The sequence below is a fragment of the Labrus bergylta genome, chromosome 10 (genome assembly GCF_963930695.1).
Source record: "Labrus bergylta chromosome 10, fLabBer1.1, whole genome shotgun sequence".
Taxonomy (NCBI): Eukaryota; Metazoa; Chordata; class Actinopteri; order Labriformes; family Labridae; genus Labrus; species Labrus bergylta.
The window spans coordinates 15,668,591-15,687,245 of record NC_089204.1 but is presented as its reverse complement, the minus strand read 5'-3'; the positions used below and the strand labels follow the sequence as shown (position 1 = coordinate 15,687,245).

Genomic DNA, 18,655 nt, shown 5'->3' with positions numbered 1-18,655 from the left:
TTCCTATGACTAATTTCCTTTGGTTGTTTTCTTTTCCCTGGGATGACATCATGATCTAATGTTAAAGATGTACAGTATGCCGCATGTGCTATTACATGTTGGTTTCCCTGCTTTGTGAATCTTCTGTTGCTCTGCCCTACATTCATCAGTGTTCATGACGCACACTTTAGGTGGCTTTGTGCTCTTGTTATGCTGAAATAGGGGAGAAGTAGCCTCATTCCTTCACAAATACAGCTTCTTAGCGTCTCCAAAACACACAAATAAACTCCTAATGGACCTAATAGAATAAAACTGTCTATGTTCTTACCTTGGCAGAAAGAAAAAGATCTTGGTGGGATAACCTCTGTGCCTCATTTGACTCCAAATGCACAATAAGTTACCTTTCATAAAATAAGTGTAATATACTCAGCAAGCTTGAGAAAAAGTGATATTGCTTAAGTAAAAACACATACATTGTTTGGTAGTGTGGGCAAACCTTTTGGACATCTTCTGGAAAATTTAAATAGTCCTGATGAAGAAGAGTATCTGAAGTTTTTAATAAACGTTGGGGGGCGTTAAAGTGTATACAAGTCTAGAATGCCCATTACTGTAAGTTAATTTTTTTTTTTTAGATATGCCTTTGGGGCATTTTGACAAGGACTATAGTCTCTGAACATGGGGCGTGCGTCATAACTGCTGGGCTATACTGCGCCCCAAGTAAATACATTGCTCCTTACCGTACCATTTAGGTGTTTAAGATACATTTAAAGCCATTATAGTGTTGGCATCATTTGGGAAATTAAATGATTCTATATTTTAAAAAATGAAGTTAAAGCCGACAAAGACAGGCTTAATTAAGCCTTGTTTACTTAAACAAGCACAACATCTACACACACTGTGGTAAAGTCAGAAATACTGTATTTATCCCCGGGGGGAATTCAGCCCTTACAGTTCCTCTTATACACAATGTAAATAAATAAATATTTAAAATGTACCTTTAATAACTTGATGGTTTGCAGCATGAAATACAAAGACCAAGAAAAAAAGTAGGAGGAGGAGAAGAAGAAGCACATGATGCTAATATGCTCATGATATCACACTCTGTACTCTGGTTGACTTTCAGCATAGATGAGAAGGACAAACTTTGTCAGAGTAAATGTTCGTTTTTTTTATGATCCCAAAACAAAGAACTATCATCTGACCTAATATACAAGTCGAAGTCCAACCTTATTTATAATCATGAGAAGAAGGATATCAGATTTAGTATCAACTGAAATAATGAGTTATAGTGCACCCTTATCTGATTAAAACTGTAATATTGAAGTTCATGTAAACACGTTATAAAGTTTGTCTTAGTTTCCCGGAATTCCAAATTATCTCTGCTGTCTTTCCACAAAAGGCATGTAGATTGTTTTCACTGCTTTTTTGTGACACTCTGGTCACTCTGATAGCCCTGCTTTGATAAACTTGTATTTATGAAGTCTATAAAATAAAAATAAACCTTGTTAAGAAATCCTCCTCTTTGTCTCGTTCTACATTTCAGAGCCGTGCCAGATTTTACTCAACACCAATAGTATGTTAAAAGACCCCACAATTCCTGTGGTTACAAAAACACCGGCAGGCCAACAATGACAGATTTATTTGATGACATCATGTTCAGTTGCATCACTATGTTGCTTGTAACCATGGTGATGATGATGACCTTGCATGCCTTCAGTTAAAATAAATCCTTGATCCTGAATGACTGGTTGAATTTGTGTGTGTGTGTGTGTGTGTGTGTGTGTGTGTGTGTGTGTGTGTGTGTGTGTGTGTGTGTGTGTGTGTGTGTGTGTGTGTGTGTGTGCATGCTTGTGTGTGCTTGTGTGTGTGTGTGCTTCGTTTACTTTGTTGTTTTGCATTTTTGTTAGTATTTGTAAATGTATCTGCAGTTAAGTGGTGAAAACTTCTCAAAACTTGAACAAAACAATGTTCAGATGTTCCTTCATTCTGAGCACATCGAGGATTTGTTTTCCCTGTTGTCTAGTATAGATGGCGTAAATGCTTTTTGGTACAGTGACAAGCTGTCTCTTATTCTTTTTATATATGAACTGATAACTTTTGGCTTGTAATGGAAATATTTTACTGTCAGCAAAATATATTTTACTGAAGTTGAATAGTAAAAACGGTTTTGTCATGAAATGAAGCTGATGGTTTAGTTCAAGCACAGAGACTAATTCATACTCATGTAATCATCATGGAAGGCTGTGGCTCAGTGGTAGAGCCATCTCTCATCCCGAAGGTGGGGGGGTTCAGTCCCTGCAGCCAGATGTTGATGTGTCCTTGGGCAAAACACTTAACCCCAAGGTGTTTGAATGTGTATGAATGACATTTGTTAATACTGATGGACACTTTACATGGCACACTTTACCATCATTGTGTGAATAAGAAGATGTGTACGGCTTTGTAAAAAGCGCTTTGAGTAGTCAGAAAAATAGTAAAGTGCCATACTGTACAGAGTCCATTTACCATTTCACAAATGGTTTCAACAAACAAGTGATGCTCCGGTGTATTTCAAATGTACATATGTGTCCTTAAGCTCATGTGGGTTAATTTACAGTGGTGAAAACTCCCAAGTAATTTTCTTTTGTGTTCTTAAGTCTTTCATTCAAATAAGGGCATACAACACCTCATATTGCTAGCATGGGAAAAGATAACACCCCTTACAGATAGGCTGCTAGTTCACTGTAAAATGAGAGTCTGGTTGTCTATCCACAACCAATTATGACAGTGTTTGGTGAGCTTAGTGACGACACCCTGCCTAATTACAGTTAGTTGCTCTGTAATTACATGCAATGACACCCAAAGTCTCGTAGGACGACACCATATGTTTCGACTTCATGCAACTGAGTATCAATACATGTGACATGCTACCTTGTGATAGAGAGTACAAAATGCCCCATTAAAATGTAATTATTGGAGAAAAAGGGCACGATGGTTATTCAAACATGGAAGAGAAGCATTCTGGGTAATTGATGAAACGGGTCCAGATGCTGGGATGATTCACAATTTTTAATTAAAGGAAAAATTCCAGTAACTTTAAGAGCCATCTATCCACATGTGGTTTACATTTCCTCTCATCATTTTGCAACACGTCATGTGATTATTTACAAAATGTTCCATAAGTTATTGTTCTTGAAAAGCTGGCTGTAGTTTACTAAAACGTGAAATTAGACCTGGTTTTAAATTATCTGCTGTCAGCTCACAAAGGGGCATGAAGCCAGAAGGGATGTGTTTACAGTAGAGAAGTTTATGTGGCAATAAAAGTTATGCTGTTCACTATTTGGGGGATGATCTCATCTTTTTAATTGGGACACGTTCAACAAACCCTGACCAATCTGAGGAAATGGAACCTTTTACATTTATTGTAATGAATTTCTTCCTAATTTAAAAATCTTTTTAATATGACATTTTCAATCAATGACTCCTTCCTTTGTTGAGAGTTTAAAGTTCTACCTGCAAATGGCATTAAGAGCAAAGAGAAAAAGAATATATAAGACAATGTTGACTTTATAGATTCAAGGCAGGGATATTGATGAGATGAGTAACAGTCAGGGAAAGTTAAAAAAAACAGTCTCTAGATGTGTATTTAAAAAAGTTGATGAAGTTTAATTTAATGTAGGGAAAAGTGCTTAGCCGTATAGAAACCTGGGTTCCCAACAGCTGTGACGGAAAGACATCTTGCCAGTTGTCTGCCTCTTGTCTTGGCATGTTTATCGTTGCTCATAACCAGTTTACAACCAAGATGTATTCAGGGTTGTCAAGTCTCGGTTGTAGCCTGCATTTGTGTGCTTGCAGTGATACATGCAGGCAGGTGCTGCTGATGTGAAAGATTTAGAAACGCTGTTACCATGTTTGGAGTCTCCTTCTGTTTGGTTAACTACAAAACATCTGGAGAATATCTTAGTACTGTAAACTGAACCATATGGAACGCTGTTATAATATTTGGTGTTTCAGCGGGAAAATAAAGCCAGTCACACAGCTTATCCATTCACAATACGAGCATTTGGCTTATGTGTGTTAATCAGATACAGACATGCACACACAGACCAATACAAAAGTCTGTCAGTTAGAAATGTGCTCAGTCTTGATGAGCAAACACACACACACACACGCAGGCACACATATACACACACACACACACACACACACACACACAGACATAAACTTGATGAGCCTGCTTCATGATATGCTAAACATTCTGTAAACATTATCCAGTGCCTGGTTACTGTCACCATGGCATCATGACAACAGCACTCGGCCCAGCCCCTGAAACACGGGACAGTAGTGTTGCTTAATATTTGGCCTCGCATGAGCACAGCATGTTTCTAACACATAATCCTGTCACAGCGGTGAAGACTTCTCTGTGCAGCCCCACTGACTCCGAACGCAGGCCAGCTGTTGCTATGTTTTGGTCTTATCACACAACAACAACAACAAAGTCGAAATGTTAGCTGGGAACAGTCTGCCCTCAGTGCAATCCCACAGACTTTGTCTATGTCAGCATCTCATGGGACAGGGTCAGATGTTTTGTTAAAAGTAAGGGTGCTTAGTTCTTATTAGGAAATATATAGAGTTGAGTAATTCAAAAACAGATCTGTTTGTGTGGCTGAAAGTGTCACTTTTTATAGATGATTGTATGCCTCTATCTTAGAGGTGGACAGTGGATAGAGTAGGGAAATAGGATGAGAGAGTGAGGGTTTACATGGGGTGCTGAGAGTCAGTGTGGAACCTTGGTTGCTCACTTCAAGGACTACAGTCTCTATACATGACGTGTGACACAACCGCAAGGTTATCTGGTGCCACAGATAGTGTCCTCACTTTGATGCCAGAAAATAAGAAAAGATGAGCTATTTTTATCCTTATTTTTAATAAAGCATCAATTTAGTTTTTTTTTCTTGGATGGATTTGGTTTTAGTTAATAAACAGTCTCGGAATTCTTAGGTCATAGTTCAATCTCCGCGTAAACATTCAGTAGAAGAGCAGCATGCAATACTGACATTTGTGATTAATTATTTCCCTAAAAAAAAAAACTGCACTGATTTACTATTGTCCTGTATTTTGGGGAGGAAATTGTTGCAAAGACACATCAGAATCCAAACCTTATTTTTATTCTCTGCAAGCAGAACCAACTTTCCAGTTGATTATTCAAAATGCAGCAGCTGATGTTAACTTGCATGCAGGCATTTCTTTTCAGCATTTCTCGTCAAAATGTAGACTTCAGGTTGATATTAATATTTTTCAGATTTCTTCAGCATGCTGCTCTGCAAAATGAATTCCTCCTCAAGTCCTCTATATTGTTTTTTTTTTTTTTAAAGTAGTATTTGCAAAGCTTCTTGGTTGAACAAACCAGTGGGTACTTTTAAATGCATGCATTGTCCTCGCTGTGAAAATGATGCATAATCTGAAGGTTTGGGTGTTCATACAACTGCACAACACACAACAAGATTTCATTGATTGTAACACCACTTTTGCCATATACTGTTTGTCCTGTCCATGATAGGAGTTTTTTTTTCTACAAAGGAGGTACAAAAAGATGACCGTGGGATCGTCCGGCTGAGAACAAGTATGCAATTAGAATAATGAATCAGGATCCCCATGGCTTGACACTTTAGTGAATCTCACAATGCCAGTTTGTTATTGCACATAGAGGGCATTGAACACATCAAGCCTTTGGTCAGAGGCGGTGACAGAATCAAGGGACTTAATCAAAGGAAAGCTTTCTGGATCTCTCTTGATGCTTTAATGTATCCTGATTTAAACGAGGATTTGGATTTTTCATGCTTTCTGTAATGTATTTGTCATGCTTTCAGTGGGTGACTTCCTGCTTCTTACGGACCAAAAGGAATTGTATCTTTGTGTTTTGGATGTGTTTATTATATTGTTGACATACTGTATGTATTTATTTTCCTGATTTTTGGTTAATTTCTGAATTAATTATGTGCTGATTGCTGTTCATCTTACTTCACCTGTCTTGTCTTTCTCTGGTTCATGTGAGTCGGTATATGGGTGAGGCTACTCCATAACTGTTAATTGGTAAGCCTTTTTGGAAACTTTCACCAGTGTTCTCTTTCTTAAATTCATGTGACTGCCCTCTCTGTGTTAGAAAAATGTCGGCTTTGAAAACAATTTGGCCATGATATTAAAGGCCTTTTAAGTATTTCCTTCCTCATTTTTATATTTGACTTGCTTAGAGTGCCTTCCCTCCCCTTTTGAGTATACTGTTTATCTCTTTTGCCAAGTTGTATCTTCATTAATGTCTTTGCATTAAGTTACTCACAAATGTGCACATGAAAATACTTTGAGTCTAAGTTGTCCATGACTTTTAATGTTTCTCATTTAATGTTTTTTCATTACTATATTATTCTGCTTTCAGAAAAGTTCTCCTAAGAAACTCTATCAATTTTGAAATATTTTTCAAACGACAACTGATGATTTATCTTAACTTAAAATAACATGTGTTTGCAAGTAGGGAAGGATTTGCACTGTGCAAACACAGGTACCTGAGGGTTGTAATCAGACCACCGTGTTTGTGTGTTTGTGTGTCTACAATTTTCATCGTTTGCCAACGATTCACACGGACATGCAGCCCAATTGGCTCTTGGAAAGAGAAGCACTTGTCAAAACATCCATCAGGAGTAAAAGTGAACTGGCTGCAGCTCCTCCACCCGCCGAAGAATCAAAGGAAGGTGTGTCAGCAGGAAAGGTGTTGGCACTGAAGCCATAGCAACATAAACAGCAGGGTTCAACACAGATTAAAATGTGTGCTAAGACTACGTTAGATGTGTGCACGGCTAGTGTGTGTGTGTGTGTGTGTGTGTGTGTGTGTGTGTGTGTGTGTGTGTGTGTGTGTGTGTGTGTGTGTGTGTGTGTGTGTGTGTGTGCGTGTGTGTGTGCGCGTGTGTGTGTGCGTGTGTGTGTGTGCGTGTGTGTGCGCGTGCGTGTGTGTGTGTGTATTTGTGTGTGTGTGTGTGTAGAAGCACAGGCACATGTGGTTTCTTACATTTTTTAAGTCTTAAAGGCAGAATCTCCTTTCAGTGTCTGCAGCTCATCTTAAACACTTTGACTTAAAACACCCGCTACTCACCTCTGGCATTCAGTGTAGCAGCAGGCGTGTATTTTATTAGCACTCTCAAGTGTGTGTTTTACAGCATCTCAGCAGTTTAAAAATAAGACTGTGCACTTACATGTGTATACATGTGTGAGTATGTCTATTATTATCATAAGAGAATTTAAATCTGTTCTTGGCTTTTCCTGATTTTCCACTCATTCTCACTTCTCGCACTGAATTAATTGTCGCCCACTCAAGTGTACACACACACACTCTCTCTCTCTCTCTCTCTCTCTCACTCACTCTTTCTCTCTCTAACAAACCAGTGTTGGAACTGAACAATGATGCTGTTCCCTCAACATCTGGAATGGATTCACAGCTCAAATGAAAGGTCTTCCAAAGACTTTTTCTTTAAGGTGTTTCTTCTCGTTCCAAAAGCTGTCAAACTCTCTTTGATAGTTTGAGTTTATTTTCAAAGAAATATGTACTTTTAACATTATTCTGAGGTTTTGTCACCTCTTTGCTCTTTGAGTGTAAAGTTTGATTTTATGTTTATCACCTTTTTTATTTTTCTAATTATCAAGAACATCAATATTGAGCAACATCTAGTATTTATACATTGATAAATGACATCCAAAACTGTACATCACATTTTATTTTGCAGCTTTGTGTGCTTCCAAGCTCTCTCTCTCTCTCTCTCTCTCTCTCTCTCTCTCTCTCTCTCTCTCTCTCTCTCTCTCTCTATATATATATATATATAGCGCATCTCATTATGCAAACTGTCTGTGTTTAAGGGCCATTAAATTGGTTTCTCCTGTGGAGATTTATCTAATCATACTGTTTTTGGTCAGTTGTTGAGACAACAACCCTGGAATAGAATACATTCAGAGTACTTACATTTAAGAATGAAAAGCAAATATTTATTGATAGAGTCACACAATTATGACAATAATAATTCAAGCGGGTAGGATCTATGTTTTAAAAGAAAAGGAAAACATTTTTCTACTGGGAGAGATGAGTTAGATAGACAGGGAACTTTTTTTTAACAGAATTAGAAAAAAAAGGAATTAAGCATGTGTCTGCCACGTGCTCTCATTTTAGAAATAAAAAGTGGATGTTGTTGTTCTTCTAATATAAATAAATGCTTTATTAATTTACGTTCTCTGTTCCACTTGTACAGTCTTGAAAATGAATAAGTTTTGTGTTTTTTTTGCATGTATTTTTGTCTCAGCGATCTAAAGTATCATGGAATATTTTTACGAGCACGCTGACATCACTTCAACCAGCTTTAGTTTTATCCAGATGTATATACTATTAAAATATATGAAAACATGAAAATGTAACAAAAACACAGCATGATCAATGTAAAGTAGGTTCTAAAACAAACTGGTGTCATTCAAGAAAACAACAATCAACCATACACCCACATGTACAATATATGCTATAGCAGAAATACTGATGTAATCAACATGGAGATACATATAAAGATGGAGGAAGAAGAGCAAAAAAGACAGAAAGAATTATATGAGGGAATATGAGAAACAAATTGCTACATGGATCTAAGGAGCTTGAATCCTGCACATTCAGAGAGTTCAACTGGAAGCAGATGAGCTGCTGAAAGTTGTGCTGCTGTTGAAGTTGAACTCAACAATGTAAAATGATAAATTAGACATTTATAGTCTACACATAGTCTATAGTCTGATCCTTTATCTGTTAGAGAGATTGTTCTCTTAACCTGGCAGCTGCTTAAGTAACTTTGCAAATCTGATGTTAGATTATATTTCAGATGCACAATAAGATTCAAGTATTGACTTATACTGTAGAAGCGGTGTATTATCCTGACAGTGCATCATAACACTCTGAATAGGATCAAGTAAATATTTTTATTTTACTGCTGATCGGCTACTACTTTGCTATTTTTTTTTAGAATATTATTTTGTCAGGATTCTCCTACATCACTTTAATTTGCAAAAAAAGTTCTAACGTACCCCTTATTTTATTTTTCTCTGATGTCAAATTGCTATTAGCTAACTTACTATGTATTTGTATTATGTACAAGATTGGTTCTAATGCATTAAAATAAACAAATTATTGTAATACTTATTGTTACATTAATAATGCAAATGGTTCGACAGAACTTCTGACATTGAATATTATTAGTGAAATGTAAAATATCCATTACAAGTAATATTCCTGTATGATAATTCTTTCTTTAAGTTGGTTAAATAAAACCAGTAATTGTATGTTGAGTGTTTACTGTCAAAAAATAAAAATGTTACAGAAAGGATAACGTTCAACGTGGAGAAATGTGTCTACTTTTACGTGGCTTGTTCCACGTAAAACAACAAGTTCCAGAATCCTTTGCGGTGACGTCGGTCTCCGCCTACAGACGCACGCTCGCAGCCACAGAACGGAGCAGAACAGATCGGCTCTGTGTTTACGTTGAGATGCTTACAACAAAGGACGGCGCACCGCGGAGAGCCTGTCAGTTATAAGACAACACTGCACATCTAGTGCTACGGTTAACATTTGTAACTCCCGACTTTCAGAAAGAGGAGGACACATACCTTTATTTGCTTCTTTTTTTTTTTTTTTTTTTACGTGGAGTGGGTCTTGCTTTCCTCTTGAAGTATCCAGTCCTGAAGGGAGAAATTAAGACGAAATTTCCTTTTTTTTTAAGCCGGTGGAGCGTAAGCTAGCTTGCTAGCCTCAGCAAGTTGGGAAGCCAGGCACCAGCTGGTGGAGAAGCTAGCAGCCCTGTCAGCCACATCGAAGACAACAAAAGGTCTTCATCATTCATATCGCAGTGAGTACACGTTTACAAGACACCTGACTTTCATTCTTCACCTTAATAACGTTAAAAAGGTGAACAGGTCGAAGGCTAATTTATCGGTGTATTGTTTTTAACTGTCACCTGCTTTGTCCTGCAAAGGGCTCTGCGCCCATGGGCAGGTTCATTACATGATATATTGGAACATATACATTTCCTCGTTCAGTAATGTCAATGCACACAGTAGGTAAGTCATCACAGGGCTGTTATTGTTTATGCTGCAGCAGCAAAGTCTTTATCAAGTTGTCTGCACATACTCATGCACCTGTTTTGACTCTGTCTCTTTATCTCTGCGGAAATCAGAGGCTCCGTTAAAGATAAAGCTTGTGCTGGGTGGTGAGTGACTGTGCTTGGGTGTATGGAGCCTTCAGAGATGCAGGTATTAGTTTACATCACTTCTAGTCTGCATGCTGACCTGTCACAAGGGGTGGAGGGGGGGAGGGGGGGGGGGGGTCGAGTGAGAAAGGGAACATTGCCTGATAAGGAATTACACAAATGCACGGACTCGAGCCATTGCTGAAGCTTGATTGCCAGTTAATGACTTCCCTCCCCTCCCCTCCTTTCTCTATCTCCCATCTCATCTTTTATGGTGTCACTCACCCCCCTTTCACCCCCCCCCCCCCATTCTTTTTCTCTCCAACCAGTCTTACGGTCTTTCTTTATCTCCTTATTTCACTTTGCAATGGAATTAATTTCGTTTCTGATAGAGATCTCACAGACTTCCCTTTTGCATGTTCAAAATTCCACATAAAAGACAGACATGCGTGAAGTCCATCTGCTCAGAAAAGGCTGACCCAGGCCTTATTTCCATTGTTTGCTTGTCACATAGTGATGATTAATAAGGAAGCTTTTTTTTTTTAAGGTTGGGCAATTGTGGAGATTAAAAAAAAAAAAAAAAAAAAAGTCCTTCATTTCAAAAAGCAAGAAAAAAACTTTAACTGTTTTTCCTTTACTTTTTTTGTGAGCTAATTGAGATTTAAAGGCAGGAGAAAAATACAAACAAGGTGTGGTTGAAGGGAACTATTATGTAAGTGTTGGAGTAGTTTGAAAAGGTTCCAAAAGAGCTACGGACTGAGTGCAGGAAACACTCAGCAGAAGCCCTGTGCATTTTGAAAAACTTTGTCGAAACTATAGTTCTGATATTTACACACCTGCAAACAAAAGTACTAAAGCAAGAAATCGCTGCGTTACAAATTCAAATCTTTAACGTTGAGCTAAATTTGTTATAGCCATATACAAGAGTCAAGTTGCAACACTTATACCTGCTAAAACAGTACTGCCCTCCTATTAGGAAGGCTGAAGAATCTTTTTTTTGCAGACTATTTAAAGTCTGCATTCTCACAGTCCTATAAATGGTGATAACTTCTAGTACCAAGTGCTTAGGACACAGTCTTTGCCGTGTAACTGAGGAGAGTGTAAGTGCTGCATGTACAAGTTTGTGTTTGCACATTTGCATTGGGTGTGTTTCCTGCAGGACTGTGTGTGTTGGTGTGTGTATGTGTTCTCCAGCACCGCTTGGAGTGTCAGTTTCAGGGAGGAAACCAGAGCTGATGGTGTCAGGCGGGAGTGCGGAGAGAGCTCTGATGTCTTAATGGAGGCTCAGTGCTGCCTGTATCCGTAGTAACCCAGTCTGTAGGGACACAGAGAGGCCTCCCAGTCTCGACCTTGGCTGGAAGCTGTATCACTGCTGTCCAGGAATAAAAAAAAATAAAAAAAAATAAAAAAAAACCTCATAACCACTGTTTCACTAATTTTAAATGATGTTTTCGTTTTAATGGAAATGTTTTTCTGGCACGTAAGACCAATCTCCTATAAGTCCAAATATACTAGGTACTTTTACATCATTGCATTACCTAAACCACTCCTCTGTTTGGAGAAGTTTTCAGAGTACAGGAGACACAGGAGCTAAGCTTTTTTTAATCCTATAGACAGGGTTCAGACCAAATATTTAGCCACCTTAAAAAGTCTCGATTCTCACGATCAATATTTAGTTTAAGTGAATGCTATTTCTTTAACTAACTTTGACTGTTTCACCTTGCAGTCAGACAGTTTCCTTGCTTTTAGAACCATGTTGTTTCAACTAAACAATATAAATATTACTTAGTATGCTGCACACTGTGTAAATAAGCTTTCAGGTCAGGAGTTCAAAAGCATAGTTTAAATAAGAAAATACAAGTGCATGGTAAGGACAGCATCTATGAAATGTTCAGAAAGGAAAAGTACACAGAGTACATTTTTCAGATGATACCACTGACAGTGAAAACGTCCCCAATTGTTTATCTAGCACAAGCTTTTCTGATGTTTTTCTTCAGTTGTTCTCTTCATCATGTGTCCATCTGGCATTATAAGCAGTGGTAATACATAATCTTTTCTGAAAAAAAACATTTATTGCTTCTTCTGGCTGCAGCTGTCTAACGCAAAGATAACTCAAAGGAAAATCTGATGGCAAGGACAAATCCTTCTGAACCGCATAGAAAAACACAAACATGCACAATCTTGAAAGTAAAGTTTGGTGTCAGCTCTCAAAAGCATCTTCTGGCTGAATCAACGCATGTAGGGCGTAAAACTATGCACGGCGTGCCTATAAGAAGAAGGATGGGACTTTTTCTTGGAATGGCTAAAAATCCTATTCATGAGGACTCTGTCCACAGCTGTACATAGCTGAGCTTTTCCAGCCGGCTTTTTCAAACAGGGGTTGGGCTGTACCGCCCACCTGATAACATACTGAATATTGGTAAGATCCTCATACCCCATCACTACGGAATAAAACTTTGCTGGAAAGTTAGCAAATTTTAATATGCACAAGCTGGTGAAGATCTTTATAATTTCCTTCCAGGATAATTGTATAATTGTAGTATCAAAAGACAGAGACCGCAACTTTAAAACAAAATCAAATATTAAACCCCTTGAGTTTGTCAGTGTTAGGCTGTGTAGAAGGAGCTAAGTGTAAAGTTGGTGGAACACTACTTTTATCACGTACTAGTGATAGATAGTTTACGCCTTAAGCAATATTTTGAGCAGTTGGTGGTTAACACCTTAACATTGTGTGAATGTGTTTAAGATTCAAACCAAAAAATCAATAACATCCCAAATGGATTAGTGTTTGCACTTAATTTTTGGGCAGGACAGTGGATAGAAAGTAGGGAGAGAGAGTGAGGAATGACCTGCTGTAAAGGAGCCACAGGTCGGCTTTGAACCCAGGCCACCTGCTTCTAGTACTACAACCTCTCTACATGGGGTGCGCAAACCAACCACTAGGCCACCGACGCCCTGTGTTTGCACTTTTTCTTAGCCTCATTGATAGCATGGTTTTCATGTGAGAATACTTTTGTTTTGTGTTTGCTTTCAAATGTATATTTATGCTTGCACATGCTTGTGGTGGTTCACTTCATCAGGAGGGGTCTCTCATCTCAGCAGGGATCCATGATGGCAGAATTATTCAGCTGAGCAGCATCTTCCCCCCCTGCTGTGTGTAAAGAGCCTTGGTACTACCCTCCCGGTCCGGCTAACTTTCTGCTTGGCTGGTAAACAGACTGAAGTTTGTGAGGGGAGATTATGTCTGTCATGGAAAGTGGGTCAGACAGTGGGCACGTTTTTATGGCCTTGTTTCTGTACGGTAGGGAAGGAAAGAGTAGAAGGGGGAAACATTAAACCAGCAGCGTTTTTCCATAGTGTTGCCTGAGGCAGCATGTGCTCGGTTTTTCTTCCACTCTCTCTCTTGTCAGAATCATTATCAATCAGTTTCCCATGCCCCTGCAAACAACATTCTGCTTGGCCCCGCCCTACGTTTATTAAGGGACACATTTATTCTGTGCAAAGACTTTTTGTCTCAAGAAGTCATATTAATCTTTTCTTACCTTCATGAATAAGAATGCTCGTGGATTTAAAAAAAAAAAAAGAAATGATATCTGTGCAGATGTAAGCAGGGGCTTATTTAGCGTGTGTGTGCGTGTGTGTGTGTGCGTGTGTGTGCGTGTGTGTGCGTGTGTGTGCGTGTGTGTGTGTGTGCGCGCTTAAATGCTTAAAATCTCATTGATTTTTTTCATATTTTCATGTCTTATGAATATTTAATTAGAATCTGAGTTTGTTACTTTTTATCCTTTTGAACCGTGCTGAACTCACAACCATATTTGTCCAGTTGTCTCTTTACATTGCCAAGGGCTGCAGGATAAACAGCAAAAATGTACAGGTAATACAATTATGATGCAATGGTGGGCCTATTGATTTTTGTATTGCATTTCTTATATTGTAAAGACAAATACAATCATGATCATGTGACATGATAAACACTTTTTACATCTGAAGAACATGATTTTTTAAGACTAGTGCAGCAATCTATCTAAAAAGTTGCACCTTTTGGGATTTTTTTTTAGAAGGTTTATTTTGCGGCTTTTTCTTAAGCCTGTATTTCAGAGATAGGACAGTAGATCGAGTCAGAAATCAGGGAGCGAGACAGAGTGGGGAATGATATGTGGGGAAGTAGGAACCTAAAGTTGGCATTGACGTTTCATACAGTTTCACTGACTTACATTGATCCTAAGTTCTGTATCAACACCCCAAACTGAAGTCTTAATAAAATTTTGACTTGTATGAAAAAATATTTCTGATGTGGAAGTTTCACCCATGGCAATGCTTCTTGTCTCTTTGCTCAAAAAATGGTTACGGTTGGCTTAGCACGTATTGTATTGTCGCAGCCAATCACAGGGCACAGTCCGGCGGTGATGACAAGCCGCGAGGGAGGATAATATATTTTAAACGACACACCGTTTAAATGATATGCAGACGACGCACTTCAGGCATACGCCGGCGTGGTAATGATGCGGTCCATCAAACTCCGTAGGTATTGAAATTCGGTATCGAATGACAAGACATATTTCGATACTCTGTAGTATGGAAGCAAAAGTATTGAATTTGATACCCAGCCCTACAGGTTATGTAGAAAATGGATCTATAGAAATTTAAACAAATTATTCAAGTCTCAGAGTGATAGCATTAACGCACATGTTTGGTAGCCTTAGTCAGAGAACTGACTATATCTGCTGATTGAATTCAGATTGTTGTGTAGTCCTTTCTCTGTCTCTGAGTGCCTCTCCGTCACACCATCTGTCAAGTTGGAGGAGACTATTTTTTATTTATTTAAAGATCTATTTTAGTTGTATTTTTGTACACAGGGGTGAGTATGGTCACCTGTTCTGTGCCATAGGATTAATTAATAAATCCACAATTTTCTGTCTCTGCCTCTCTAATTTATCGTTCACTCCATACCCACTTTGTATTTCTATCATCCCTTTTGCTTCTCAGTCATTAAAAGTAACACCCAAGGTTTGTCCCCTGCTGCCAATACCTGAGTCAGTGGGAGGGAAGGGTGGGGGCTGAAGCACAGTGAAGCTGTTCAGTTATTTTTTAAAAGCTGTCAGGGAGTTCACTGTCTGTTTTGGCAACTTTATTTCTTTAACCGTAGGCCAGCAGAATTTATGAATAGAATCCTTATTTTCAAATGTTGGTGCAGTTAAGAGGAAAAAATCTGTTAATGTTGGGAAAGGTCTGACACAAATAGGGAAAGAAAACTAATACCACTGCAGTTATTTTGTTTTTGCAACAAACATGTTAGGTCAGCATTAGTAAATATCCCACAATGCAATGGTGTAGTAACCACAACAACCAAATTTACAGCAGCATAATATCAGTAATGCTTCAATCACAAGGTTTTACTTAGCTTGGTGTAATACATTTAAAAAAAAATATTATTTCATCATTTGGTCCCATGTAGTTGCACTGTTTGGGTTTTAAGGGTTACCAGTGTTAAGCATATTTACTTACTATTTACTTATACATATAAGTTCAGGGCCCCGGTAGTGTAGTGGCAATAGTTTGTTTCTGCTCCCCATGTACAGAGGCTAAAAGACAGACAGGGTGTTCATACCAGAGAGGGGCAAATTGCCTTCTTATTGTCTCATCTTTCTGTTTTGGGTGTGTTCAATGCCTCTACCACAGCATGCGCTCGCTTACCTTTCCATCACAAGAATTGTTCACCTTTTTTTACGAGCAGAAAGTTAAAGCTCAGTCGAGGTCATGTAAAAAAAGGTATAAAGTTTTGTGAGGGTGTGTGGGAGATTCTCAAGGTACTATCTCTGTGGGTTTTCTGCTGTGTAGTTACTCCAGCTGTAACTACTGATATCATTTGGCACCTTCTCTTTTGAACACACACACACACACACACACACACACACACACACACACACACACACACACACACACACACACACACACACACACACTAACATGTGCACACACAGACCTGTAATTACCTACTACTGATCGTGCATGATTGCCACTTCCTGCTCCTCATTCCAACCTTCCTGTCTCAAATGAGCTTGCGTGTACATCCTCATACATACACACACACACACGTACACACACGTACACACACAGACAAACGCTTGAGTTTGTTTCTTGTTGCAATTTCCCAAGGGAGCTCTGCTGTTCTGTGAATTTATTGACAGACTGGGCAGTGGTTACTGATGTTGAGTAATAGGCGTCTGAGGGTCCATGTGCTCACGACAGCAGCAGCAGACAGTTGCTGGAATATATCATTGTTAAATGTAATATATTACATAACATATTACATTTTAGCTTGGACCAAAGAAAAAAAGAATTCCCCCTTATTTCCAAAAAGTCTTAAGTCTGTGTTATATTTTAAAAAAGTCTTGGTAGTAGGGCCAGAAGTCTGAGTTGGAAACAGTGCCAAAACTCAAACTAACCCCCTCTGCAGTCTGAATGCAGCACTATACACTGACCTGTCTCGTTCCTCTAGACAAAAGGCTAATGATAACAGACTATGACCAGGTGCTACATGATTAGATCTACAAACATAGAGTCCTTTTCTTTGAGAAATGCAACCCTCAACAGCACTGGTAAACATGAATTGGCCTTAAGCAACTCAGACTGTACTAGAATCATGACTTTTAGACTTCAAATTCACGTTATGAATGTTTCTGTGCATATCTGTATGGCAAGGTTTCATTCCTCCCTTCTGACTGTTTCAAACAAAAGCCATCCTCTTAGTGATTTAGCCTAAATATTTACATCTTAACAAATGGATAGGTCAAAAGCATCCATCTTCCATGATTACAGTCATGTAATATACTGAGGACACTTTGAGCTTTACCATTCAACACTGTACATCCTGAGTTTAAAGGGTTAAATCTGTCCTCAGTGTTCCTTCATCAGCATTACAAGAAAAAAAAACAAGAAGTGAAAAAACTTTTATAATGAGAAAAATGGTCTCTATGACATCAGGATAACTGTGAAACCGAAAAGTAAAAAAACCCCTAAAATACAAAATTATTTGTAGAAACACTGGAATCAGACATAGAACTGAATTGTTTTCTTGATTATGAATTGCATTTTTATTTTCACATAGTTTACAGAAACAGTGTGGTTGAGCTTCTGTTTTTCGTTCATTTGTCAAAAAGATGTGAGCTGACAGTAAGCTGGAGTGACAGAAAACCGAGCAGTGGAGTCAAAGACACAAAATCTGGAGAAACAAATCAATGTCTGCCATTCTTCAGACAATGCTGCTCATTTCAAATTCCCAACCCTGTATGCTCTGTTACACATGCTGCTGTGTACAGTCATGATATTAAATGTCTAGAGAGTGAGTTATCTCAATATTCATCCCTTAACATTGGTTTATCAAACTGCCTAAATATGTGTTTAAATGGAAAATGTTTTTTTGAATTGTTTTTTTAAAATATTTCTTTTATATGGAATGAATGCTGCTGATTATTATTAATCTACGATTCACACACAAATACACACTGATGCCAGCACACTCTCTGTTCTGCGTACTGTACCATGCTTCTAGGAAGGTCACAGTGCATGATTTGTGTAGGAGAAGGCTGTTAGAGCACATGGTGTGTACAAAGTGAGACCATGCACCAATGTGATGTCCGATCGGTGTACAGTAGGTCCTTGTGCATGACTGCGCACATACTACTGGTCTCGTGCAAACCTCAACATGTACCAGTGGATGACTGCGTGTGCTTTACATGCCTTCACTAACTCATCTGCCTCTCTGTGGATGTCTGTGTGTGTGAGACTTTGCATGGGTTTGTCTCTTGTTGCATGTCCACGAACATGGCTGTTAGTTGTTTGTGCACAGAAGCTGGTCTATGTGTTCTTCTCACTGAATCATTTATGACGCTGTAATTCGAACGCCTGCCCTCCTATTTCTTCCCCTACCGTCTGTCATCAGTTAGCCTCCTCCCAGCGTCGCTTACAGGAAGACCAGTATACTGCTGTCTGACAAAAAACAGGCTGCAGACCTGCCCTGCAAACGGAAAAAAGAGGCTGTAGTTTAAAAAAATACACAAAGCAGCACAGAAAGCAATCTTTTATATTTAAAACACTTTAAGTCTTTTTAAGACATGTTCTAGCCATATCACCAAATTAGCTAACATGCTCATCTTTTTCGCCTGCTTTGAGGACTGAAGTGTAGCCTCCGTTCATGGCGCATGGGACATTATCGCATTATTACACAGGCTGTGGCTCAGTGATAGGGTCGAACGTCTCTCAACTGAAAGATTGGGGGTTCGATCCCCAGTTCCTGCAGCCAAATGTCGCTGTGTCCTTGGGCAAGACACTTAACCCCAAGTTACTCCAGCTGCTTTGACAGCGGCGTGTGAATGTGTATGAATGGATTTGTTCATACTGATGGACACTTTAAATAGCAGCCTCTGCCATCCATGTGTGAATGA

At 38.7% G+C, this 18,655-nt stretch overlaps 1 protein-coding gene across 1 annotated transcript in view; it reads left to right on the top strand.

Moving 5' to 3' along the window:
• The first annotated feature begins 9,471 nt into the window (after positions 1 to 9,471).
• The window catches only part of peli1b (pellino E3 ubiquitin protein ligase 1b), a 39,233-nt gene continuing 30,049 nt past the window's right edge, over positions 9,472 to 18,655 (top strand). The window contains exon 1 of the mRNA XM_020639017.3: positions 9,472 to 9,872. The gene's annotated coding sequence lies outside the window, so the exon portion shown is untranslated. The remainder of the gene's footprint in view (positions 9,873 to 18,655) is intronic.